This window comes from Herpailurus yagouaroundi, unplaced genomic scaffold (assembly GCF_014898765.1).
Source record: "Herpailurus yagouaroundi ecotype Mexico unplaced genomic scaffold, PumYag 163, whole genome shotgun sequence".
Lineage (NCBI taxonomy): Eukaryota > Metazoa > Chordata > Mammalia > Carnivora > Felidae > Herpailurus > Herpailurus yagouaroundi.
This window is the reverse complement of record NW_024412404.1, coordinates 49,429,686-49,457,027: the sequence shown is the minus strand read 5'-3', so window position 1 is coordinate 49,457,027 and position 27,342 is coordinate 49,429,686. Positions and strand designations below refer to the sequence as shown.

Genomic DNA, 27,342 nt, shown 5'->3' with positions numbered 1-27,342 from the left:
TTCAGGATTCATTTGGGTTAAGTTTTGTATAAGGTTTGAGACTTACATTGAGTTCATTAATTTTTTCATTTTCTTTTTTCTTTTTCCTCCAGGAGCATTAATTCAAAAGGTCATCTTTCCTCCCTTAAGGAAATTTTTGCACCTTTGTCAAAAACCAGTTGGTGATATTTGTGTGGGCCTATTGCTGGGTTCTTTACTGTGTTCTATTGGTCAGTGTGTCTAGCTTTCTGCTGTTCTACACTGTCTTGATTAATATATCTGTACAATAAGATTTGAAATTGAGTATACTGTTTCTTTCCACTTACTTCTTCTTTTTAAAAATTATTTTAGCTATTATAATTCCTCTGCCTTTCCATATAATTTTGAAACAATCTTATCCATATCTATAAACAATCATGCTTGAAATTACACTAAGAACTATATTAAATCTGTATGTTAATTTGGAGAAAGTTGATATTTTTAAAATGTTGAATATTTTAATCCATGATCATAGTATATTTCTCCATTGATTATGATTTTATTTGTTTCATTTCATCAACATTATGTAGTTTTCAGCATATAAGTCTTGTGCATGTTTTCTTAGATTTATTTATACCTAAGTATTTCATTTTTGAGCAATTGAAAATGATATTGTATCTTTGGTTATGGTTTCTGTGTTCATTGCTAGTATATGGAAATACAATTGATTTTTATATGTTTATCTTATATCCTGTGACCTTGCTGAACTCATTTATTTTAGGAATTTTTTTGTTTTGTTTCATTTTCCTTTGTTTTGTTAGATTCCTTAGGATTTTCGATATAGGCAATCATGTTATATTCATATAGGGTGAGTTTAATGTCTTCTTTTCCAGTCTGCATGCCTTTTATTTCCTTCTTGTCTAATTACAGTGGCTAGAACTTCTAGCACTATGCTGAATAAGAGTGGCAAGACCAGATATACTTGTTTTGTTCCTAATCTTAGGAGAAATAATTCAGTTTTTCATTAAGTGTAATTATAGCTGTAGTTTTTTGGTAGATGCTTCTTATAAAGTGGAGGAAGTTTTCCTCTATCCTTATTTTTCAGAGAGCTTTTGTTATGACAGGATATGACACTTTGGCACATATTTTTCTTCGTCGGTTAATATGCTCATATGATATTTTCTTCATCTGTTCAAATGATGGATTACCATGATTGATTTTTTGGATACTGCATCCCTGAAATTAACTCCATATGGTCATAGTGTATAATTTTTTTATATACTGATGATTTTATTGCTAATATTTTATAATGGATTTTTGAATATATTTACATGAGAAATATTTGTAGTTTTCTCTTTTCATACCATTGTACTATCTTTGTCTATCTTTGGTGTTGGAGTAGTACTAGCTTTACAAAATGAATTGGTAAGTATTCCATCTTCTTCTATTTTCTGGAAGAGATTATGTAGAATGATTGCTAATTCTTCTTTAAATGTTGGATAGAACTCCCCAGTAAAGCCATCTTGTTTTGGAGATTTCTTTTTTGGGAGTTTTAAAAATTTTGAATCCATTACTTTACCAGTTATAAGGATAATTAAATGATTTATTTCATATTGAATGACTTATGATAGGTCTTTTTTGTCTTTGTTATAAAATTTATGTATGTAGAGTTGTTTATAGTATTCCCATATACATTTGTTTTTATGTGTATCACTTTGAAGTTTTGATTCCCCCTCCCCCATTCTATTGCCATAGTTGTGATGATAGACAATCTAGACATTTCCTGTCTGCTACCAACAGGGGATTCAGCAGCATCTCCCTAGCTTAGAATGAATGAATGAAGTTTAGTGACCACTCAGAATTACAGTTCTCAATCCACCAGGAACTATACATTTCGATTTGTGGAAAAACTTTTTGGAGGAATCACTCTTTGGGGAACAATGGTTCCTATATTGCTAAACCAAGTGGAAATAATCCACACCCCTATGTGGCAAAATATCCATAGATGAGAAGGGATGTCTGAATTGATTGGGATAACTAATTGGGAACAGCATGATCATAGTCAACAGAAGCTATATCGCAACTGATTTTTTTTTCCTTCAGGTATAATTAATCTTAATATAGAGAACTCAATAATATGGCTCCCATTCATAGATATTGAATATTTTTGGAGTAAAGATACTTCAGTTGTGTTTGCCTGCATCTTTTAAAGAAGGTAGGAAGGAAGGAAGCTTATCTGATGTCAGTGAAGGAAATGAGAATGAGTGTAGGATTTAGGGAAGTGGAACTGGCTGGAAGCAGTCAAGTGGGGAAGATCAAGAGAGACAAGAAGGGCAAATGACTTTGAATATTCTCAAGAGCTGCTGGCACAAGCAGCTGGCTTTTGTCTTCCCTTACAAGGCTATTAACTCTTTGAGGGCAAGGTTACAGCTGAATAATCCACAGGATACTCAGAACAGTGCCTGCTATGAGGTGGATATGCAGGAAGTACATTTTAATTGAAGGAAGGCAAGGAAACAAACTCATATTTTGGATAATGGTCCAAGGTATCCAATTTCTTAGGAACCTAAGCTGTTTTTAAACACTCACAAAATCCCTAATAATTACCTTCAAAATAATTTTGTTCTAAGGCAATGGTCTTCAGCTTTGGCTGCACAATAGAATCAGTTGGTGCGATGATTAATTTCATGTCCATCTGGCTAGGCTGTAGAGCCCAGTTGTTTGTTCAAACACCAGTCTAGATATTTCTTTGAAAGTGTTTTGTAGATTGATTAGTATTTACAATCAGTTGACTTTAAGATTATCTCTCAAAATGTGGGTGGGCCTCCTCCAATCAGTTGAAGGGCTTAAGAGCTAAAACAGTTTTACCAGAGAATAAAAAATTGTGCTTCGGGGAGCCCCTGGGTGGCACAGTCACTTAAGCCATCCCACCCTTGATTTCAGCTCAGGTCATGATCTCATGGTTGGGGTTTGAGCCCTGCATTAGGCTCAGTGCTGATAGTGCAGAGCCTGCTTGGGATTCTCTCTCTCTCTCTCTCTCTCTCTCTCTCTCCCGCTGCCCCGCCCCTCATATGTGCCCCCTTTCTCTCAAAATAAATAAATAAACTTAAAAAAAAAAAAGGGACTTTAAGACTATAACAAAGAAACCTTGCCTGAGTTTCCAGCTTGCTGATCTGCCCTATAGAGTTTGGACTCAAGACTGCAACATCAATTCTTACCTGAATTTCCAGCCTGCCAGTTTATCCTACAGATTTCAGACTTGCCAGCCCCCACAACTGCATGAGCCAGTTCCTTAAAATAAATATACCTAGATCTCTGTTGACACATCTATGTAGATATCTCTCTGTGCAGATATCTATATAGAGAAAATAGGATATTTATTCTATTTGTGTTTCTCCAGAGAACCCAGACTTATAGCCTTGGTGAATTAAAAAAAAAGATGCCTGGGTCCCAGCCACAGTGATTCTGTTTTTGTTTGTTTGTTTATTTATTTAGGGGCTGGGGTAATTCTTTCTCATTTTTTAGCTGTTTATCTTCTGTGTCTTCTAGCAATTCATGAGAATTTTTTTCCCTCAAAAAAAAAGTTTTTTTGTTTAATTAATGAAAAGCAAATTTTCATTGATAGTTTAGACTAGGAAATTAAAATTAGGCTCTATTTCCTAAGTGAATATTTCATTTATTTTTCATTTACAAAACGAAGTACTCGGGGCGCCTGGGTGGCGCAGTCGGTTAAGCGTCCGACTTCAGCCAGGTCACGATCTCGCGGTCCGTGAGTTCGAGCCCCGCGTCAGGCTCTGGGCTGATGGCTTGGAGCTTGGAGCCTGTTTCCGATGCTGTATCTCCCTCTCTCTCTGCCCCTCCCCCGTTCATGCTCTGTTTCTCTCTGTCCCAAAAATAAATAAAAAACGTTGAAAAAAAATTTAAAAAACGAAGTACTCAAACACCAGGTGGGGTTCATATCTCAGTTGAAGAGCTTCTGTCTCTTTGTGGGAGCCTGAGGATTCTGGTGGTTGGTGTTAGTCCCCAGGCTCAGTTCACGGTCAAGTTTTTTCTATTTCCCAGCAATGCAGCCACCCAGGCTACTCAGAATGTGAGCTATGACGGATTGTTTCCTTGGCAAGACAATGGGATTTCAAGACTACAGAGTGAGTGTAGAGCTAAGTAATGAGCAGAAAAAAAACAAGTGATCCTTGAAAAGAGTAACAAGAGAGGAAGAAGAAGGGACTCTTCACCAGAATAAGAAGCCTTCTCCTCGAAGTTGAAACAGACAATAGGCAAGTTTTTGTTGCTGTTGTTTTAAATTTTTATTTTTATTTTTTTAATCAAATAAAGAAACATAAAAGGCAGTTATTTTTTGCTCTTGTGGAATTGCAAAAGAGGCTGTTAGCAGAATTTCTTGTATCCTAGTCTCTGTGAAGATCTAGGAAAGTAGCATCAGATAGGAAGCTCCTAATGAGCACCAGACAGCATGCAGAGTGTGAAGGGCAATTTAAAGGCAAGAAAAAGTAAAGGCCTCTTTTGATTAGTTTAATCATCCTACCGAGAGGAAAATGGAGCCCTAAGGAGAAGGAGATGGACCAGCCTCCTAGGAATTTTCCTGCTTCCAACCGCAAAATGAAACATAAAGTCTTTTAGTGTCAACATTGAAAAGACCGCTTTGTTTTCATGAAGCCAGAGACTGGAGGCTCTTTACAATCCCTAGAAAGGCACATCCTGGAGATTAAGTGAAGATTCCCCTTTTTTGTCTTTGCGGTTTGACATTTTCATGGACTGACTTTATTGAGTCTAAGACTGGGATATAGAAGAGAACACTGCTGATGCGTTTATGTTCTGGAGCTGATGTTCTGCTCTCAGTGTAGGATCTGAAGAGGCCGAATGGAACCCATGGATCAGTATCCCCTGAACACGCAGTGCTTTGCATGGGCTCTGAGGATAATGAACACCAATCACTGAATGAAGAAGGAGAAGGAATAAAGTCTCTTTTGAAGTCAAGACAATTTCTGATCAAAACAACTTTAGTTCTCCTCCCAGAAATATTAAGTAGTGGTTTAGTCCCTAGTAACTTCTCTATTGCCTGGTAAGGGACCAACCTGGACTGAAAAAGAAATATATACCTTGCTTTCCTAGTTCAGAGATGAGAAATCAGGTAGGGCAGTTGTGCTGGTAAACTTTCTTGGGGGCAAGGGGGGAAGCCCTTGCTTTGTAACATTTGCTGATTTCCATGGTGTAAATACTGCCACCAGGACTGTTTCAGGCTATCAATGTGAGATCACTGAAGGCAAAATTGAGGAAGAGATGTACACAGTGGATTCTGGTGACAGGCTGAGGCAGCAGCATGTCACTGGCCAGATGAATGCCAGACTCCTTTTGCTCCCAACCTTGGAGACGGCTTTGGAGGCAGACAGCTCTCAGTTTGTGTCTAGCTGGGTAACTTGATTTCTCTAAGTTCAAGTGGAAGATCAGACCTTTTATACCAGCCCCACCGTGCTTTAAGAGGATGAAATTAAATATAAAAATGTATTTAAAGCAGCATATCAGAGTATCTGGTACACAGCAGATCCTCATAAATGTTTTTCTATTCCTCCTTTTAATAACCGTTACTACTTTCGAGCTGTATCTTTTCTTTTTTCTTTAAGTTTTAATTTTAGTTCCAGTTAGTAAACATGCAGTGTTATATTAGTTTCAGGTGCACAGTATAGTGATTCTATACTTAGCTACATCACCCAGTGCTCATCACAAGTACCCTCCTTAATCCCCATCACCTATTTAACCCCTTCCGCCACCCACCTCCCCTCTGGTCCCCGTCAGTTTGTTCTCTATAGTTAAGAATCTGTTTCTAGATTTCTCTCTCTCTCTCTCTCTCTCTCTCTCTCTCTCTCTCTCTCTCTCATTTTCCCTTTGCTCATTTTTGTGTCTTAAATTCCACATGTGAGTGAAGTCATATGATATTTGTCTTTTTAAGCTGTATCATTTTTTAATCTATACCCGATCTAAGGGAATAGGAAATGCCACCCTCTGTTGTAACACATGTGAGTAGATCCTTACATTGGTATGGGGAGTGGGTGGTTAATGGGGTTTCATCTTAGACTCTTTCTGCAAGTTTCGTTTCTTCTTACATCTTTTCTTACTCCCATAATTAATCACTGAGCTACTGAGGCTTTTACTCAGATATTAAATGATCTCTTCATGGGCACACAGCAAGTCAGTAGCAAAAGTCAGAAATCAAACCCACCGTTGCTTATTTCGGGTCCAGCTTTCTCATGGCCCGGTTGCTAAAGCTGGATCCCCAGATAGTCTTTCACTCTGCGGAGGCAGTGGCCAGCCTTCTCCACCTATGCTTAGGACCAGCTCTCTGCTCCTTCCTGAAAAGGCAGATTCATAGTAAATAATTGCAGCAAGACCTGTCTGTGTGTAATGACAAGACGGCACACTGAGTGTCAGAACATGTAGCTCTGAGCCCCACTTGTGCCACCTAATATGTCCCCAAGTCTGTAAAACGGACAGAGGAAGGCTCACCTTGCTTCTCTCACAGGGTGGTGGGAGGACACCCTCTGCAATGGAGAGGAAGGTGTTGTGTAAGCTGGAGAGCACTGAGCAAAGGCCAAATATCACTGTCACTGTCATACGTAAGCCCAGCACAGTGGCAAGCACCTGAGCTCAGCGGTTAGACCAATCTCAGTTCAAATCCCTGTTCTCCCCTTTACTGCCCTGTTCTGCTAACACTGGGCGAGTTATGAACTGTATTTGAGACCCAATTTCCCCTCAGTTCCCTTGGCGTGGGGACGGTGATGCTGCGTCTTACCTCCGGTGGTTGTGATGAGGTTTAAATGAAAACGTGCTACGTCTCTTGGTGTGTCGCCTGGCGTCTTGGAGGGTGCTCCTCAGCTGTCAGTTATTGTCATCATATGTCGGTTTTGTTCTTTCTGATTCTGGTCTTTCCGTAAGAACGGGGGTTTTTTTTTTTTTTTTTTTTTTTTTTTTGGTTTGGTTTTAAAGTGGAGCCAACATTGTGTGTTTGGGGGGGGGGGGGGGGGTGGGGGGGACGCCACCAGAGTAAACTTGTATCTCTTCCTGGTGTTTGTACAGATGAAACCTTGCCAGGCAAGATGCGCCCTTGCTGCTGCTTGTGCTGCTGCTATTCACCATGTCTGAATGAGCCTGCTGAGGACACACGTTCTGTCAGACCGCATGGCCTGCTTCTGCACAGCAGCCCTGTGGGCCGTTGCTGTCACCCATCCACAGATGAGCCGCGTGTCTCAGAGTGGGGAGGGCACCTCCACAGGGTCTTGCAATGCGTTAGCTGAACTACACCCAGGTCTGGCTGATTTCCAGAGCTCACTGCTTCCCACTCTGTGCGTCGATTGGTCTAGACCACAGTGCTAAAGTGTGGTGCCTGGACCAGCGGCAGCGTCATCAGGGACCTACTTAGAAACCAGTCAGAAACTCTGAGGGGAGGGCCCCGCAGTGTGTGGTCTAGCAAGCCCTCCAGATGTTCTGAGGTTTGCTGAGAACCACCGTGAGGCCGAACCCTCCTGAGGGGTCGCCCTCAACCTTCTCCCCAGCCCTGGATTTCCCTGAGCTGCCCTTCTGGGCTGAACTTCCTCCAGCGTGAGTGATGAAGCAGCATTATAGCCGCCTTCTACGATTCCATTTCTTTCTAGGGAAATTCCCTGCAGATCAGGGCATTACTGTAATTAATTAATTAGAGGAAATTAACAGCACTACTTACATTCTTAGCATGCACCTGCTGCCAATAGTATTTTGTTTTTTTTTAAATTTTGCAGTGATGTTTCCCGAAGATGTGCAGAATACACAGGGCTTCAAGAATCATTTTGTGCTTAAGTCCCTGACTGGGCCGGCAGTGAAGGAGACCGGGTTGTTGCCCAAGGATCATTTGAAGAACTGCCGTGCTAAAATTGCTATCTATTCTCTCCTTTTATCTGAGCACAATAATGTAGAGTCTACTATCTGATGTTAGATACACGATTTTCTTCCATGAAAAATTAGGGTGTTTTTTTTTTTTTTCAAGTCTTTGAAGTAGTGGGAGGTTAGGTTTCTAGCATTTCCTTCCAAATTTTGTGCATCTGGCAAATGATGGGGTTGGGAAAGAGCTGTTAGGCAGGTGGCATAAAATGGTGGTATTTCAACCCAAATTGTAGGCATGCAAAATTCAAGCATAAAAGAAATGATGTGATGTTTAAGGTCACTGGTTGGATCCACAGGCGGTACCTAGACTACAGCTGTAGTGAAATTTGAGAAAATGGAGTTCATTTCTCCACCCCCTCTTCTTCCATGGATTTAAGTTCCTTTATTTATGCATGGTGAGGGTAGCAGAATATGCGACTTAAAAGTATTCCACTTTAGCATATTGACTTTAAGTTTTTCTTTAAATTCCAGTTTGTTAACATACAGTATAAGTTTCAGGTGTAGACTTGAGTGATTCATCACTTACATACAACACCCAGTGCTCATCACAACAGATGCCCTCTGGCATATTGATTATGGATGTTATTGATTTGGCATTTTGAGCTATAGGCACTTGAAATGCATCAAATGAAGAGAGGCTTTCTCTGAACTCCCCTTATCTGACTAAAGACAGATCCTCCAAAAGGAGCTCAATAGATCTTCTCCCCCAGGGTGTTAGCAATCAGCTAGGATTGAGTCTTAGCACAGGAGAGGACACTGGAAGCCAATACCACACCCAGACACACGTTATCACAAACCACGTGTGCACCATCCATTTGTTTCTCTAAAGCCCATTCATCTTTCTTAAAAATCATTTAGTCTTTCCTAAGAAATCTACCCTTTCCCTAATAGGAAGGTATGTAAGCCTGAATTCTAAGCTACTTCTTTGAGTTATTCATCTTTCCCTGGGTAGCTCCCTTGTATACATGAGGAATACAAGTTAATAAAATTCTGTTTTTCTTTTTAATCTGTCTTTCACTATAGGGGTTTCAGCTAAGAACTAAGAAAGGTAAAGGGAGAATTATTTTTCCTCCCTTACAATGGAGTACCCTTAAGATGCCAGATTTCATAAATGATTCTGTACCCTCATATTCATTCTCATTGGCCACAGCACAGTTGGGAGCATCTGCTGAGGCTGAGCCACATGAGCTTGGGTAAGGAGCAAGGTGGCGGTGGTGACGCTTCTGGACAGGAGACAGGATACCTTGCTGAAGGTTCAGTTTGGCTTTGGTATGACTGGGTAGCAGGGGTTTGGGTATCTCAGTGCCTGTCTTCTCATCTCAAAGTAGAGATATTGAAATCAGTCCAATCAGTCTCATAGAAGTAGTAGTATGAAATGCACATGAGAGCACAAACAGCAGTGTGTTTGGAGAAGTTTAAAATGCTACATGAAGCTGGGACAAAATGTATTAAAACAAGCATTTCCCAGCCTTTTCTGAACTCGTAATGATGGCTTTGCAGGAACATAATCTTTGCTTGTTCAGTTACTCTCTTTCTCCCTCTCCTTCTCTCTTTATGATGGGAGTTTTGCCTTTTAAGCTAGTTTATAGGATGAAGGAGACTATAGGGACAGGGGAGAAAAACAGATTCTGGGGCTTTGGAAGCTCTGGAGGTGCAAGAGGAAATTGCAGGTTTAAGACTGTGAGGCTCTGATGCAGCTGCTGAGGTGCCAGAAAGTAAGGTTGGAAAAGCATTAAGGAGGTTGAACTCAGTTCCCTTTCATGCTCTTTAAATAATAATTGGAATTACTCTTAAGATATTTATGGTTGTTGGACTTTGTTTCTTTGACTGTAACACCATCTCTAGACAGGACCATATAGATCCTTCAGCTTGCATGTGGGTATGTTTTTTTTTGTTTGTTTGTTTGTTTGTTTTTTAAGTGAGCATTCATAATGGAGCATGTAGGAAAGAAAAATTTAATCATGGGAAATATTTGAAACTCAAAGAGATGAAAGGATGGTCTAGGTTAGACCAAAGAGTCCTGTTCCCTGCCTCTGACTCCCTGACTTACATAGTGAGATGTGAAGAGAAGTTTCTGTGTCTAAACAATTGAAAGACTTTGCCTCTATTAAAAAAAAAAAAAAAAAAAAAAAAAAAAAAAAAGTGACCTGCTTCCCAGAAAAACAAATGTCATTTCTACTGTTCCCTCTCACATTTAACCAAACACAATTGCAGAGGGACCTGTTAAAGTTTAGCAGCGACTTTCTGGGGCTAAATGATCACCTTTTAGCTCTCCCTTGATGACCTCCCTCTGTCCTTGGTTTCTAGGTCTTCTGCCTGACCCAGATGTTGGCATGTCCCAGGGTTTCATCACTCCTACCCCATCCTGGTGTGTAGTGACATCTTTGCCTTTGGCTTCAACCACTGACTACATCCTGAGGACTTTCCAATTCTTAAGTCCTTGACCTCCCTCTAGAAGTCCAGACCTGTATATCCACAGGTCATCTGAACACCCCCATCTGATGATGCACAAACTGCATGCTTAATCTTCATCTTCCTCTCCAGTCTGTTCCTCTGGAGTGAATGCGTGACTCCAATCAGTGAAATCAGAAACTTGAGAGTCATCATTGACTTTTGTCTTTTCAATCCCTGCTTCTTCATCTATCATGAAATCTTTTTAATTCAATCTCCTAAACATCTTTCAAACTCAGTCCTTGCCTTTCCATTTCTTCCTGTACATACTCGAGTTTCACACCACTAAAAAAAAAAAAAAAGAAAGAAAGAAAAGAAAATCTGAATGATTTTAATAACTTCGGAGCTGTTTTTCCCACCTCTATTCTTGTATCCCTGCTAAATCCATTCTGTCCACTGCCATGACACAGACTTTTCTAAAATGCAAGTTAAATAATTTCAAATTTCTTCATTGGTTGCCCATGCCTTTAGGATAATGTTCAAATTCTTTATCATGATATTTAAGCCCCATCAGGATCTTGTTCCCACCTACACTTCTAACTTCATTCCAATAATACCAAATAAGATACTCTTCCCCAAATGTACATACTTTTTTCATACTATACCTCTATCTAGAGGGCCTTTCTTTCTTGTCTTCCTCCTTATCCCTCCTTTGAATTTCCATAGGTATTGTATATCCTCTGATAACAAATATTTCTTTTTTTAAAGTTTGTTTGTTTGTTTAGAGAAAAAGAGAGAGTATGAACAGGGGAGGGGCAGAGAGAAGGAGAGAGAGAATCCCAAACAGGCTCATGCTGTCAGTGTGGAGTCTGACATGGGGCTCTATCTCAGGAACCATGAGATCATAACCTGAGCCGAAATCAAGAGACTGACACTTAACCAACTGAGCCACCGAGGAGCCCTGGATAGCAAGTATTTCTGTAGATGGCTGTTGAACAACCGGTTTGTGAGTCCCAAAGACAGTTTTGTTAAACTCTGTTTTTGATAAATGGGACTATCCTGGCCCATGGTAAAAAAAAAAAAAAAAAAAAAAAAAAAATCTGTAGCTCTTTTCTGAAATGACCAGATTGGACAGGGACATTGGACTAGACCTGTAGGAGTTAAGAATTCTCTCTAGAAGCTTATTTCTTCTTTAATTTCTGAGTGTCAACTCCTTGAGTTTTAACTGCTATCCCTGGAGGATAGTTGAAGACAGTGTTGTCCAAGGAAAAGAGTACTGAAAGAGGAGTCAAGAAAACCATTTTTAAATTCTCTGTTAATCACTGTGTTAATTTGAATTAAAAACACCACCTAATCTTACAGGATTGGTTTATAACTTAGATAACTTAAGTGAGTGAAGTTTGTATGTTATAAATTTGTCTGTAAATGTTAAGTTTTTTCAATTAGTTAGGGAAGAGTATTTCCAACCCTTTCAGGCTCAAATAAGGGGATTGAAATATTCGGGAATAAGTGTTAAGTTTTTTTTTTTTTTCTTCTTTGTCGTCTAAAAATAGTGGGGGTTCATAGTTTCATGGCAAATAACCCAGTGGATAATCAAAGATAACCCAGTGGATACTTATTTCTTAAGAATGCACAACACATGTGTTTGTTGTAGCTGATTTACCTTCCTGTTTATGCTTTGCTCTGGCCATGCCAAGGTGGAATATAGATTTCCTGGACTTGAAGACCAATGGAACAGGAAGACTGAGCAGCAAAAGTAGAGTGGGTGGGTGTGTGTGGGGGGGGTAGCCTAGGTGGCTCAGTAAGTTAAGCGTCCAACTTCAGCTCAGGTCATGATCTCACGGTTTGTGAGTTTGAGCCCCACATTGGGCTGTCTGCTGTCAACATGAGCCTGCTTCAGATCCTCTGTCCCCCTCTTTCACTGCCCCTCCCCCTCTCTTTCTGCCCCTCCCTCACTCCTGCATGCTCTCTTTTTCTCTCTCAAAAATAAGTAAACATTAAAAAAGAAGAAGAAGAAGTAGAGCAAAGGTAGCTCCCGCTAGAGGGGATTAATTGTGAAACCTTTTGAAACTTGTTGATTTCAACACTTGACAATTAGCTTGTCAGGCTGCTGAGGCTCCGGAAAAGGATTTGGCAGTTTAATGACACCTGGCAACTTCAGCACCAGGGAACACCCAACTGCTGCTTGGCAGCTGGTACCTTGAGCAGGAAGGAACCCTGTTGGAATCTGTTCCTTCAGGAAAGTTCATAATTGAATGAGGAGGCTTGCAACTGCTCAGCTTGCAGTGGCCCTTCACAGTCTAACTGCAAATCTCTGTGGCAAGTAGTTTGGGACAAAAACTGCTGCTGTTAAGATGGCTTCAAATGCTAGGCATGACCGAGTGCCTGCCACTCAGGGGAGAGCTTGGGTTTGCAGCCAGACTTGGGACGGGATTCCATCTTGTCACTTTTCTCGTTGCGTGATCTTGGGCAAGTTAGTTTACTTCCTTCTCTTTTGGATTTCTCATATGTTCAATGAGGACAAATGATAACCACTTTATTTGGTTTTTGTGAGAATGAAATTAGATTAAGTATGTTAGTGGCCAGTACCTTATAGGGGCCCAATAGGTGTCAAAATAAAGTTGACCAGATGGAAATGTGTTGATGATTGATTATCTGCAGTTGGGGAATAAGCCTAAGAAGTCAGAGGTTCTCTGATTATCCAAAGTCCCAGGTAGTTTTCACTTTAAGAACTATGGAGTACTAATAGACAAAACTATTGTGCAACTCCTGCTACCCTGATTTGTAAAAGATGTAGTAAAACCTTGGTTTGCAGGCCTAATTCGTTCTGGAACCATGCTTGTAATCGAAAGCACTTGTATATCAAAGTGAATTTCAAGAACCATTGGCTCAGTTGTGATGTGACATTCGGCATCATGTTCTACTCATATTGTAAGACAATGCTCGTTTATCAAGTTAAAATTCATTAGAAAAGTTTGCTCACCATAAGGAACACTCACAGACCAAGTTACTTGCAATCCAAGGTTTCACTGTGTAATATACTGGAAAGCACAGGGACTTTGGACCCAGACCTGTATTTGACTTTCAAATGGGCCTATACAAGCTATGTGTCCTTAAATAAGTCACTTAACCTCTCTGATCCTCATTCTGGTCAGATGAAGGCAATAATACCCATCATGCAGTGCATTTATAAGTGTTAAATGAGAAAATAAATGAGAGTATGTCTACAAATGTCTAGAATATGTCTTCTATGTCTAGAATATGTCTGACCCTACGAGTTTGGAGTTTACTTTGTTCTCCCTGTCTTTCCTCATGATTAAAAGCTTTGGCCTGGGGCACCTGGGTGGCTCATTCGGTTGGGCGTCCGACTTTAGCTTGGGTCATGATCTTGCGGATGGTGGGTTTGAGCCCCGTGTCAGGCTCTGTGCTGACAGGTCAGAGCCTTGAGCCTGCTTCAGATGCTGTGTGTCTCCATCTGCATCTCCCCCACTCATGCTCTATCTCTCTTAAATTTAAATAAAACATTAAAAAAAAAAAAAAAAGCTCAGGCCTTTCCAGGAGTCTACGATATGTCCCAGTGGCAGACCATTTAAACAGCCAAGATAAGGAGTAGCAGAACTGACATTGGCAGTGTGTCTTACCAGGAGACACAATGCCAACCTCTTTTAGGCCTCTTGAGATCAGCAAATAGTTTTGACGATTTGAAGACCTTATTAAATAACCAGTTGCTACTGACTAGATCACACAGCACCAGAAAGGTCTCTGGGAGAAGGCCTGTGAGCTGTTACTGCTCTGAGCAGCATTTCCTACCCCTGGCCTCCATGTCTTTCCTCAAGTAAAATGGTAACAAGGGGGCTGGTTCTCCACCCATCACACAGTGGAGATTCAGTGGAGGATGAAATGGCTTATCTTTGGCCAAAGACTGGCACTGTGAAATTAACTTATTGTAATTCCACAAACACTGCAGATCAGGATAACTGGTTTCCAAACAGAGCCGAAGATTTTCTTTGTAGCTTATCATTCTGTTCATTCTAATAACCTGCCAATCTGAGGACCTGTAACCACCTCATATTGAGTGCTGGATCAAGGTGTACATTTAGGAGATATATGGAAACTGAATCCAGAAGCTGACTTTCTGTTCTCAAATTTGTGGCCCACCACGGCCCCCTAGCCTCTCATTCTACTCCATCCTAGGCAGGTACAAGATACCACACTGCCCGCCTCCTCTCCATTCCCACCGAATGGAAGGTAGCCTTCCCTCTTCTCAGCGCTGCAGTCATGCTCTTCCGGTGACACTGAAGTTCTGTCTCCCCCATGGAGTGGTCTTTGAGAGTGAGTGTTTTACCCGAGTTTTACCAAAGATATTGCCTTCTTCTCTGGCAAGGCTAGGAGTAGGACAACAATTCTCAATAATTCTCTGAGCTGTGAACCCAGTGAGGTGTTTAATGGTTATTACAAAAGGTCTGTGAATCCACAAGTGCACCAAGACTTGTTTGTAGACTGAGGAAGTAGGTGTCTGAAACATACTTGAAAGGCTATTTTTCAAATATACGTAGATGTCTTTGTGATTAATAATTGTGTTAAAGATGTTGCTGAATTCGTGGTTGGTTTTGTCATTATGTATTTTCTCGGCTGGCAATGTGTACTTATACACTGTTCAGGTAACATGATATGGATCTGTTGACTCAAAACCAAGCCATTTCCTGGTTTCTCTTAAGAGAAATGGTACCTCTGACACTAATAATGGGTCAAAAGTCAATACGGCATGATGCAGAGCCTCTGTGTCCCATTAACTGTGTGTGATTTGAGGTAAGTCACAGCCCTTTTCAATGCCTGCAATAAACATCCCTTGATTTTGCCTATTATCTATTCATCTGTCTTCTAAGCTGAGAGTAGCTTTATTTTCCTTTGGTGACTTATTTCTCCTCTCTAGCCCATGGTTTTAGGGTGGGCATATGGTCCTGGTCCAGTCACCAGCACTTTCCATCCACTCCAAGTACATGAGCCCACAGATGTATGATTCAGCTGCCAGTAAGCTTGAGCCCTGGGTTTGTTTGTTTGCTTGTTTGTTGTTGTTGTTGTTGTTGTTAGAAATCTGGGGAAGAGGGCACTCTTCCTTTGGGAGTTCTAGGATTTCTAAATGTCTTTCTAGAGGTCATGACAGCCATCTTGGTTTCTTCCGAGAGAGAATCTCATCTAAAGCTAAGGCAATACAGAGACAAATAGGATGAAGGATTGAGACATATATGCCAGATGCTGCTCCTAACCACTTTGATCTACCCATGTTGGAAGCTTGCAATACTTCTGAACTTTTCAGTTACTTGAATGAAAGTTTCCATTTTGCTTTTTTTTAAAAATTTTTTAATGTTTATTTATTTTTGACAGAGAGACAGAGTGTGAGGGGAGAGAGAGAGAGGGAGACACAGAATCTGAAGCAGGCTCCAGGCTCTGAGCTGTCAGCACAGAGCCCGATGTAGGGCTTGAACTCATGAACCGTGAGATCATGACCTGAGCTGAAGTCAGATGCTTACCGACTGAGCCACCCAGGCACCCTCCTTTTTTTTTTTTTTTTTTTAATTTTTTTTTTTAATTTTTTTTTCAACGTTTATTTATTTTTGGGACAGAGAGAGACAGAGCATGAACGGGGGAGGGCAGAGAGAGAGGGAGACACAGAATCGGAAACAGGCTCCAGGCTCTGAGCCATCAGCCCAGAGCCTGACGCGGGGCTCGAACTCACGGACCGCGAGATCGTGACCTGGCTGAGGTCGGACGCTTAACCGACTGCGCCACCCAGGCGCCCCTTTTTTAAATTTTTTTAATGTTGATTCCATTTTGCTTTAAACTGGCCTGAGCTGGGGGTTTCTTTCACATATATCCTGACTGATCCTCATCTGTAAACTAAGGAGATTGCACAGGTGAATTCTAAGAGTGTTACCAGCTTGAGGATCCCTGGTATTCTACAGCTGATTTCCAAAGTTTATTAGCAAGGGAATAAACCCCCAATTATTGGGCTAGAGCTGACTATAAAGTTCTAGTAAGGTAGTTAATTGATCTATTTGGGATTCCACAGTGAAACCTGTCATTGGAATATCAGAATACTCTTTGATGGAAAACATCTTTGAAGAGCTGATTCATTTTGCCTGGGGATTTACTTTGAAATATAGATGGGGTGAGAATCACCTCCTCTTTTCTTTTTTTTTCCCCCAAACTTTCACCAGCTCATCTTCATCGTCATTAAAAAGAGTGACACACACATGCACATACACTCCAAAAACTCTCATTCTTGGGTATAGTGTGAGGCATCAATGCCATAATCTGCAGGTGTGTGTCTGTATGGATCATTTCATCCTGGAAGGAGTTGTCTGAACTTTGTTTTTGAAGATTGCTTTTTTTTGTTATTCTCACCTCTAGAGACTGATTCAAAAAAGAAAAAAAAAAAAAGATTGTACAGCATCATCTCGGATAAGCTATGCTTTTTTTTTTCCTCTGTAGCGAAACAGATTCCAGGTGGCATAATGGAAATTTCCAAACTGCACTCCAGCTATAGTGTTGAGAAATAAATGTGGGGAACACACTTTTGGAGGGAATTCTCTGTTTCCTTGTTCTTGTCTGAGCCCTTCGGCCACAGTTATTATTTACGAAATCCTCCTGTGAACAGATCTAAAATAAATAACTATATGTAAGTCTGGAGAAAAATCTTCTTTTTAATTTGCACTTAAAGGCCTCAATTATCTACCAGAAAACAAAGCTTCCACTAAGAGATTTCTGAATGCACTAATTCTCCAGAAGAAAAAGCAGCTCAGTGACTCATAATATCTGTGTGTGTGTTTGGCGGGGGGGCGGGGGGCGGGGGAGACACAGCAATGTGTCTCTGAGTCTGGTATAGACTGTACGTATATGATGATCGTGGTAGGAATAGTTATAATTTATTGAGCACACTTTCCATTTGTGGCCTCATTTAAGTGAATTCTCACATTCATCTTGAGAGGTGTTTAACATGGTCCTCACATCATCAAGAAGGAAATTGCCTCACAGAAGTTAAGTTCTGAGGTCTGAAGTGGATTCCAAAGCCTGTCTTTTCAACCACCAGACTACTCTGCCTCCAAGAGGTCCATTCCATGGATCCTGTTTTATTAGCAGACAGGGTCTTTTCCATTTTCATAACTTCTAGTTTCTCTTGAGAAAGCCCATCATTCTTTCTGCTTTTCCTTGCTCCCCTGTCATTAAGGTAAAATGGGCCCATTGAGTGCCTACAATTACATTTTGGATGTATCATTAAGGTGATTATTTGCAGAAAACCAATGGCCTCATAAAGGTCCTTTATGCAGCTGCTGTTTTTAAAAGCATCTCATTAGTGGCAGGATCTACAGTGGTTTTACAATACAGAAATGAACACTGTTAACTGGTGACCTTCTGCATGGATGAAAATAAGTTTTTACGTGACTTAGTCTTACTAAGGAGAGTTTTTTTCTTTTCTTTCTTTTTTTTAAATTGTATATTGTAGATGATAAGATCTACAAAGATCTTAAGATATAAGCTATAAGATGTCAAATGTCATGGTTTCCTGGATACTGAACAAAACAGGCTATGTTTCCAGGTTGCACTTGGAGAGGCAGCAAGGTACAGAGCCTCATAGCTGGCAATTACTGAAGGTTTGCTAAGTGCCAAACCCTGGATCAAGGATTGTATATTGTCTAGTCTAACATGCACAATAGCCTCACTTTCTGACTCTGTTCCATTGCTCTGGAAACCTCTTTGACTCTTTCTCACTTAGGAAGGATTATTTTCCAGCATCCTTTTCTGTCTATCACACAACTATATTCATGCTGGTGGCACACACCAGGAATCCTCTGGTTAAGTGCTTTGATATAGTTAAGTTACTGTAGCCTCTGTGTGGACAAGATACAGTGATTGTCTGCATGAAGAAAGGAGAATGAGGCTACTTTTTCTGAGCCAGGGAGAGTAGGTGGAATTGCTATGCTGTCACTGGAAGTTATTCCTAGGTACAATAGCATTTCCCCAGCTGGGGAGGGCTGTTTCCTCACCTTCCCTGACCTGATTAACTCTTGCCTGTCCTTCAGTATCTGGCTCTGGTGTCTACCCTCCCCACCCAGAATCTTCTCTAATGCCATTTTAGACTGTCTCTCTCTCTCTCTCTCTCTTTGACTTCTTTAAACATGCCCTAAAATGTGCTTATACAACCTTATCCTCAGATAAGCATGTGTTCTTTTGTTCTATTTATATATATAGCCAAATCCCAACTCCCCCCCCCACCCTCCTCCTCCTTCTGTACTCTCTACTACTCCACCTAGAAATTTCTTGAGTATTTAGTAAATGTTTGGTTTTGATGTACAAATCCAAACATACAGGGAAGGGGAAAAGTACAGAATTCTTGACTCACATTAAAAAATTGCTTTAAGTTAATTTTTGTTCTTTGAGGACTGCTTCTGTGAGAGGGTCACCAACAAGCCAGGCTGCCTGGTGAGGTTGCTTATTCCTTTTCCATCTGAGTGATTAGCCCTTGGCAATAGCTCTTTGAGAGTGAGAAAACTGAGCACTGTGAGTTTGCTCTGTTAAAAATTGCTACAGCTTGAGGTTCTCATGGTTTCCAGATGTTTCCACAGCACCTCCTTCCCACTTGGGGAGATTTCCTGAATTGGGCCCTGGGATGGGATCATCATTCTCATTCTAAATCAAGGTATGAGCTAGAACAGGTTAAGAAAGAGACTAGAAGGGCTTCCAGCTGGATTGTCCTTTCAGCTGGGTCCTTCAAAGCCATCTCATCCTGTGCCCTGCTACTAACAGGAACAAAGTGAAAGAAAGACTTTGAAATGAGCCAAACATTACTTGGAATTCTACTGATGGAACCTAGGTCTTGTCTGAGGCTCCTTCCAGGGTTATCTGATGGGATAAGAGCATTTGCCTTTCCTAATCCTTGACTATTTTGCAATTCTATACAGATAGAAGTTAAGCTAGAGAGGGAGACCTGATGGTAATGCAAATGATCCCTGATCACAGAAATGCAAGAAATAGATTTTGTCCAGAGAAGATGCATCTGATTTCCTTTCTCTGGAAGAGATCTGTGTTGCATCTGTTAGGAAATTTACTTGAGCATTTCTGAATACCTATATGTGTGTCCTTCAGCCTCTCCTGTGAACCAGTTATAACATCTTACTGGTTTTCTCATTGTTAACTAGACTAAAAATAAAATCTTTGACATTTGTTCTTTTATATTTGTGTGTGACTCATGACTTTACCTTAAAAAAATTACCCTTTAACACTCCTATACCCTATCAGTTGGTACAGTAGAAAAACACTAAATTCAGTCTCCATTGTCAGGTTTAAATCCCTACTTTACCGTTTGCTGGCTCAGTTTCTTAATTTGTAAAATTACATTACTTTATTGTTTGTAATGTTGTGGTGGAGAATTAGAATTCCTAGAACCTTTGGGGCTGGAATAAAATAGTCTGATACACTTCTCATAGTTTGGAATTTGCCCCCTAGCAGTTGTGGGCTCCTGAGGCTATAGGGGAATCTAGAAGAGACAAAGACACATCTGGTAGATAAGGGATGACAAAGATTCTCTCCTAAAGTAAAGTCTACGTGGGCTTCTCTAAGCTCTTATTCAACTAGTTCCCATCCTGGGGCACATCCTCAGTAGCCCAATTTTAGCAAGAATCTTGCTAAGTCAGCTTAGCCAGACCCCCACCCTCAATATATGATCACCCTTGATATCTGACCAAATTTCTCATCCCCTATCATCCTTCAGGTGATATTTGATCTCCCTGGCCGGCTTTCAGCAACAATCCCATTATGTCAGTTTAGCCAGAATCCCCCCATACCTCTGATGTTTTCTCTAGTGATTTCCCATCTGCTGACCCTTTCTTACAGAACCCTGTTCCTGGACTATCCATTCTCACTTGTCCTTGTTATTCAGAGTTGAGCCCAATCTCTCTCCCCTACAGCAAAGCCCATTGCACTAGTCCCTCTACCTGTTGTGATAGGCCTAAATCATGTCTGCCTTTCTGTTTTAACAAGTGTTATGAATACTTTTTTTTTTTTTTAACAGGAAGGAAGTCGGGGCATTTTATTATCCCCATAATATCCCCCAAAGACTCTGTGGAAAAGAGCAATCAAACCTTCAAGTTTATATTGAAGGAGAATATTTTGACCTAGGTTTAGAAAGTCCTCAGAAACCCTTTGTTTCCACAACATAGAGTCAAAGAGTAGGATTTGATGTCTGTTTTTCTTGAGTATCATATATTCTTTGTGCCTCTGGAGTAAATGGCAGCTCTGGACATTTTCTGACCATCTCAGATGTTCTTTACAGTGAAGATCAGCAACCCAGTTTCAAAGATCCCACTTGTATATCTCATCCTACTCTGTGTTAAGGCCAATACTAAGGAAATGAATATACAGTGGAATAAAAATAGATAAAGTTGATTGCTTCTGAGTAGTGAGTCTAGAAGGGAATCTAGGACCCTATGAAAGCTTTAAATGATAAACAAGCAGGAAGACTTTGGGGAAGTAGCAGACAGCCTGTGAGTATTTGCTATACTGACCAAGGAAGAAAAAAGAAAGTTTATATATAAATTTTTGGATTATTAGGATTAACGAGAAATGGGACAAATTCTAAGTGCTCTTTGCCTGCATTGTTTACTCTTTTCTGTTTTTATATTTAGCCTTATAACCTTCATATATTTATTTTCTAAATTTATTCACACTGAAGTTTACTCATTTATTCAATAGATAAATACAAAGGACCTTTTAATACACCAAGCTCTGTGCTAGGTACTGGAGATAAAATGATGATTCATAAGGTCCTTGGCCTAGATTAGTTCAGAGTCTAATGGATTTGCTTGTTACACTTCCCAAGAGAATTGTGTGGTCTCTTTTTGTTTAACCCAAGAGAATAAATTGATGACCCTGGAATTTTAGGCATCAGTTACCATCCAGGAAATGGAGATATTTAGCATGTGTGGTGGTGGGTGGTGTTCTTGTAAGTCCCTAAAATCCTTGCAGACAGCAGATTATCTGTTTTACTTCACCAGCAGACCAGTCTTGCCGTAGGGGGAGCAAGAAGCATGTGGCTCTGCAACAAGAAGAGGGTTTTAGGGTCTTCCCTCCAGTTTCATGACTCACAGTGTGACTCTTAGTAAAATATTTCATTTTTCCAAACTTCAGCGGTTTCATCTGCAAAATGAGAATGCAGATGTCTATTTCACCAGATCATTGTGAAAATTAAACACAATAACCTATGCTATTGTAAACATATACAGAATAAACAGTGTAGGCAAGTTCTGTTCACCTGTCAGCATTTAACATGAGTTCTTCAAACTGTTACTTTCTCTTCCCACAATAGACAAACTTCAACCCACAACTGTGGTTTTATGACCTATTTTATTTGGTTCAACATGTTCATCTACATTCTTCTTATCTGAGATGTTCTTGTAAGGGAATGAAAATCACCATAACATTGTCCCCAGTTGGTGTTTGACCCCTTCAGCTGGTGACTAATGAGGTTGTATTCGTTTTGAGGAGGGATGATGTCTTTATTACAGAGTACAGGTGTGTGGCTGTATCTCCTCAGCCTATTGGGAGCTCAACAGATATTTTGTGGCCCCCTTGGCTTCTCTGTCAGAAGTGTGTAATATAGTCTGCCTGTGGGGAAAGCTGGATGCCCCATGGAGGTCATGCTGCAGAAGGGACCCTCTCTGTATGAGGAGAGATAGGAGTTTATGACTAAATACTTCAGCTTTTTCACTTATCCATGGGACAACTCTAAGCTGTCTCCATAGCTAGCAGGATTGAGTCCAAGCTGTCCACACAGTAACCCTGAGCATTGATACCCCCTTTCTCATTGAATTTCCTCCCTTCTCTCACAGAGCTTTCTGAGATTAGCTTGGACCCAAATCCTTGTCTCAGCATCTTATTTGAGGGAATCCAAACTAAAACCATTGCCAAGGCAGACCAAACTGGGATAGCTGAGCCATAGTCTTTGAGGGAGGGATTTTTTTTTTAATTTTTTTTTTCAACGTTTATTTATTTTTGGGACAGAGAGAGACAGAGCATGAACGGGGGAGGGGCAGAGAGAGAGGGAGACACAGAATCGGAAACAGGCTCCAGGCTCTGAGCCATCCGCCCAGAGCCTGACGCGGGGCTCGAACTCACGGACCGCGAGATCGTGACCTGGCTGAAGTCGGACGCTTAACCGACTGCGCCACCCAGGCGCCCCGAGGGAGGGATTTTTTTTGGGTCTGAAACACACTCATCTGAACCTCCAGGACACAGGGCAAGATTGAGGTTATAAACAGGAGTTGTGGCTAAGAACCAGAATCCAGACAGAAATGGGATTGAATATTGTGCAGTCTGGAGCACTCTCAACCTGTCATTATTGCCTAGCTGATGTATGGGGTGCCAGACAAGTCTGAGACAGTCAACCAGTGTGCCAGCAGTAGCACTTTGGAAGTCGTAACCGGGTGTTATGGTTCTTACTTGCCACCAGGAGGAAGGGCTGTCCCTTTTGTCGTAGCTAGACAGAACACTTGAATTCTGGTGGTGGCTGTTGAGACTGCAGAAACTTTAACATTTCGTTGGCAGGTCCCATCCAGAAATGATAAACCCCCTCTCTGGATGAGATTCAGCACAAATGCTGCTTGCTCATGGGGACTTGGGGACTGCAGCAGATATTGGGATGTGTGCGGATAAATTTTTTAACCTTGATGGAGTCAGTGGGAGTCTAATGAGTAACAGAGATTATAGCAAAAGAGATAAATATGTAGGCAACCAGGAAATATAATTATAACATTTCCTTACTTCACTAGGCTTGGGAAACGAGATGAATTAGAGACTGAAACACATTCTAATTCAAGGAAATACATGGGTGAGAACGTGATGGTTTCTCTCCTCCTCCCCCACTTCTCCTCCTTCATCAAGAAAATAAAAATGAGCATTTTGTGCCATGATGCAGGAGGAATTTAATTGGGTGCTGATGATTCAATTTAGCTTGTAAATTAGCTGCCAGTGAGATTACAAGTGCCAAAAAGAACCAGCCTTGCTGTCTTTTTGTTAACTTGTTGACATATTTGACACAAATTAGATAGCGATTTATGGGGTCACAGATGACTGACTTCACAGTTATGTGGCACATATCCTGGAGAATGCATGGCCAAACTCAGGCCAAAAAGTTGATCAGCTGATTTCAGTGAAGCCAGCTCCTTCAGGGTTACTCTTCATTTCAGCCTTTGAAGAATGACTAGAGAATACAACTGTAATCTGTGTTACCCTGTTAAGTGGCAACTCAGCTCTTGAGAATGAGTGTCATTTATTTGCCTATGCAAAACCAGACCTTGCAATTTAGGTGTGCTCCCAGCAGATGGAGAACATCCTCTGATCATATATCTGAGCTAAGCAGTGGGAAACACAATAATTACCCCCATTTAACCTCCACAACAATCCTGTAAGTTAGATACTCTCTGTTCCCTTTTTCAGATGAAACCGACTCAAGTAACTTGTCTAAACTCATACAGCCAGCAAAGGGCAGAGCAGAACATAGAGCAAAATCTATGAAGTCCAGTGAAAATCCGGGTTAGCCAATCTCTGCTGAGCACTCTTGTCACCCTACACTGTCTGCCTTCTGATGTTGTTTGGATTAGATATCCCTCTAGGCATTGTTGTCAACAGCCAGACAATTCTCCCTGGTTATATTTCTAAGCTGTCACTTCCAAGAGGCCTTTTGAAAATGAGAGTTTATGGGATTACCTGATCCCACCTCTAGTTCTGAGCCACGTGTCATCAGCTGAGCAGCTGTCCACATCTTCTAGAGTGGAGATTGAATCTCTTGTCCTATGTTTGAAATCCATCAAAATTGGCTGGGCTTCTGTTAAGCATGACAACACTGGCACCCTGAGGTTGCAGAGGGCTGCTGGAATCCACCTTGGGTAAGATGAGGAAGGTGCAACCACTTGTCCGCCCCCAACAGTAGCCTTTGAGCCTGAGATGTTTACAAAAGCCTCCCTGCTCAAGCTAGCCTCTTAATTTGTGAAATAAAGCATGCATGCAGATCCACTCTGCCTTCCCCAGCCCTGCTCTGCTACTCAGTAGGGACACGGTCTGAGCTCCTTACCTCCTTATCATCCTTCCATACTGGTAATTTTCCTTCCTTCTTGGTGAAGCAAATTTGGGAAAGAATCATCTCAGTTGCCAGTCTAGTTTCTAATTATCCCCGTGAGTCTCTACTTCCATTTATGGACTTGGCAACAGAAACCGCCAGAGAAAAGTTTGCCCTACTAATGACTCAGCTGATGTCATTTATCATTGTTGTATTGCTTGAAACACATTCACCTGATAAGCCTCTGATGACTAATTCAAAGAATTCCTACCCATTCTCTTGGGGTTGGGACAAGTTATTTATCACTCCTAAATATTTGAAATCTACTGGCTTCTTTGTTGAAGTGCTCATTTAGCTGTCCTACTCCCAGGATGGAAGATTTTTAGGACTCACATTGATGATTCAATGAATTTCACCAGACCTTAGGATCCATACTCCTCCAATGTCTCTTCCCTGAGACAGTTTGTCCCATGTGTGGGAGGAATATCTTTGATCCCCACCATAGAAAACAAAGTTAGGGCCAGGGGGCAGGATATCTGTATTTTTAAAATGCTTCCTCTGGGTTTTCAATTATAACCAGGCTTGAACATCATTGTCTCAGGATCTTTGTTTGTTTTTAACATGACATTTATTGTCAAATTGGTTTCCATACAGCACCCAGTGCTCATCCCAACAGGTGCCCTCCTCAATGCCCATCACCCACCCTCCTCTCCTCCCTGCCATCCTCCATCAACCCTCAGTCTATTCTCAGTCTTCAAGAGGCTTGTCTCAGGATCTTTGGGCAGTCTAACACTTCTACTCTGTTCCAGAGTGGACTCATTCCCCATGAAAGCATGCACATGTGTTAGTTTTCAAACCAAATTATTCATTCATTAGTTCATTTATCAAATTGACTATATGATTGGTATTAGAGCTAATCATTGTGAGAGATTCAAGTGTGGGTAAAATAATAATTACTCCCTTAGAGTTCAAAGCTCTGTTGTATATCTTGAGAATATCATAAAATAAACGGAGTATCCAGCCTATTCTTCCAGATATAGGTATATGATTAATTCAAAATTGGCTTATTTGTATCTGTGTGAAGGGCCAAAAGTGAATTAGTCATTTTGGTTGATAAAATGATCCAATTCTATTTCTGACCAATTCGACTAATTCTGACTAATTTTTCTGGATTGCTCTGTAAGTCTAGACTTTGGGTCTCTTCAACATATGCCGAGTCTCTTGAGATATATACTTCCTGGTCTGGAAGACTGTTTCCCCATCTTGTTTAAGAAGGTTGAAAAGGAAATTGCTGCTTACTGTACCAATGGTATATTCTCAGTTCACTTGGCACTAACGTGAAAATATTCCAAAGACTCCTTAAGACAGCCAGCTGAAGAGCAGGTCTTAGATAGTGTCCTGATACCTTAGGAAGTCACTAGGACAGGTACGCATATGCTTTCCCATGACCATTCAATATTCACAGTTGTTATATTCAAGAATCAAGGCTGCGTCTCTCACACTGGGTGCATATGTTTGTGCATGAGTTTGAGTAGGTGTGCCTGCCACTCACTGAGAATCTGTCACATTCCTTGCACTGTGCTTAATGGACTACCTACTTTTTTTCTAAATTAACCCTTCCCACTTCTCTATGAGTAGGTGAATAAGTAGGTATCATTGGCCCCATTTTACAGATGAGGCTATTTAAGTTTGAGAGGTTAAGTAACTAGCTGGTAAATTGGAGAACCAGCATGGGAACTTAGGTCTGTTTGACTCCAAGGCCCATCCATGATCCTTTCCTGTGACAGTGTCACCTCCACTTCACATCTATACACAGGAACAATACCTCCAGTGGAGACAGATTCGGGTGAAGATTTATAAAAAGGGAAAGCTTAACTCAAATTTAGGGCCAGAACTTACAGTCAGAAGTACAATCTTTTGTCTGCAATAAAAACTTTAATTTATTAAAGTGCTACCTTTCATTTAGAGATAATGTACTTGAAAATTTGAAGGATGAACAAATTGCAATCTGGAATTTTTGAGGACCTGCCTTACCTAATATTTTCATAGAATAATAGTTCTCCAAATGGCACTGTTATTTAAACTGACAGTTACTGCCCTTTGCAGTAGAATTACAATAAGCCTTACATTTTATCTAATGAAGAATTCAATAAAAGCCATTTCCTGTTACAGACATCAGTCTAAATGAGAGTTTTTACTTATGTACAGATACCCTGAACAAACTCTGTGATTCGTCTTCTACTGACCTCTACTCTTCACCAATAGAAATCATGCTGGCTTTCCTCCTTAGCTCCTGTTTCCACTTGAAAAGTCTGCTCCCTCTCTACCCATTCAAAGCTGACTCCTCTTTCTGAGCTCTCAGCTCAGGGTTTGATGCTTCTGTGACACCTTACACAGTTCTGCCCATTGACCTCTTGGGGCTCTCTGAATGCCTCTAGCTCATTACAGCCCAATAGAAATATAACAGAAACCATAGATGCAAGTCACATAATTACAACTATTCTTTTTTTATATTAAATATAATTTATTGTCAAATTGGTTTCCATACAACACCCAGTGCTCATCCCAACAGTTGCCCTCCTCAATGCCCATCACCCACATTCCCCTCTCCCCCACCCTCCATCAACCCTCAGTTTGTTCTCAGTATTTAAGAGTGTCTTATGGTTTGCCTCCTTCCCTCTCTGTAACTTTTTTTTCCCTCTTCCCCTTCCCCATGGTCTTCTGTTAAGTTTCTCAGGATCCACATAAGAGTGAAAACATATGGTATCTGTTTTTCTCTGCCTGACTTATTTCACTTAGCATAATACCCTCCAGTTCCATCCACGTTACTGCAAATGGCCAGATTTCATTCTTTCTCATTACCAAGTAGTATTCCATTGTATATATAAACCATATCTTCTTTATCCATTCATAGGTGATGGACATTTTGGCTCTTTCCATAATTTGGCTATTGTTGA

General features: G+C 40.8%; 1 long non-coding RNA gene across 1 annotated transcript; it reads right to left on the bottom strand.

Annotated features, from left to right (window-relative positions):
• Nucleotides 1–5,826: 5,826 nt before the first annotated feature.
• Nucleotides 5,827–6,914, bottom strand: LOC121037553 (uncharacterized). Its single transcript, XR_005793829.1, has 3 exons — nucleotides 6,761–6,914; nucleotides 6,475–6,509; nucleotides 5,827–6,320 (listed from the first exon to the last, which is right to left on the bottom strand). It is a non-coding gene; the product is annotated as an uncharacterized LOC121037553 (long non-coding RNA).
• Between the last annotated feature and the right edge of the window lie 20,428 nt (nucleotides 6,915–27,342).